This window comes from Brassica oleracea, chromosome C6, assembly GCF_000695525.1.
Source record: "Brassica oleracea var. oleracea cultivar TO1000 chromosome C6, BOL, whole genome shotgun sequence".
NCBI lineage: Eukaryota > Viridiplantae > Streptophyta > Magnoliopsida > Brassicales > Brassicaceae > Brassica > Brassica oleracea.
In genome coordinates, this window is record NC_027753.1 from 29,624,238 (window position 1) to 29,625,492 (window position 1,255).

Below are 1,255 nucleotides of genomic sequence, written 5' to 3' on the forward strand. Positions count from 1 at the left end.
ACATATCCTGTCTGTGATCGAGCTTGATGTGGATCTGATAAATAACCAGCATCAGCAAAGCCAACTAAACCATCTTTGTTATGGTTAGTATAATATAGACCCAAGTCTTTCGTTCCTTGCAGGTAACGAAGAACATGTTTGATCCCATTCCAATGCCTCTGGGTCGGACATGAGCTAAACCTAGATAGTAGGTTCACGTCAAAGCTTATATCAGGCCGTGTGTGAGTTGCCAAGTACATTAAAGCTCCTATGGCACTGAGATATGGCATTTCGGGACCTAGGTCATCTTCATCGTCCATCTTGGGACGGAATGGGTCAGTGTCCAGGCCGAGAGACCTCACGACTATGGGACTGGTTAGAGAATGGCAATCGGTCGTATTGAATCTCTTGAGTACCTTTTCAGTGTATGTCATCTGATGCACAAGGATCCCATCATTTATGTACTCAAGTTGTAATCCCAAACAGAATTTTGTTTTCCCGAGATCTTTCATCTCGAATTCTTTCTTAAGGTATTCAACCGTTTGGGAAATTGTATCCAGAGGTTCCTATGATATTCAGATCATCTATTTCGATGATTATCAATTTTGTTCTCGAGAACTTGCTGTACATTCAGCTCAATACCCTCTAGTACTTTCATTATCCAGTGGACCATATAAATATGCAGTCACTACATCAGTTTGCTGCAAGTCTAATTTTCTCTCTTATATAGCCAGACTTATGAGAAATCTTAAAAGTAGTTGCATCCACCACATGGGATAGTTGCTTTCACCACATGGGAGTATATCTCCTCATAATCTATTACTGGTCTTTGTGAGAATCGTTGTGCAACATTAGCTTTATATCTCACGATTTCTATACCTCACAAGACCCATTTATATCCACTGGTTTAACATCATATGGCGTCTTAATCATATGGCCAAATACGCCTTTTTTCTTTAAATTATTTAACCTCACGCTTCCATTCAATCTGTTCTACGAGTGCGCACTCTTATATTGACGTGGGTTCATGATCCTCGCTTATATTCATAAATTCAAGTGCTACCTTGTATCATCTTATGTCGACATTCCTTATTGTGTTCCATTATGTTCCAGACATGATATAATCGATTGAGATTCATTATTATCAGGACCTTTAATACTTTGCAGCTTGGCGTCCCAAGCTACATTGTTTGGTACATGTACCTTAAAGCCGACATGCCTTATCTCTATGTCTGGGATGGTTTCCTTGACCTCGGATTTGTTTTATCATTCTATG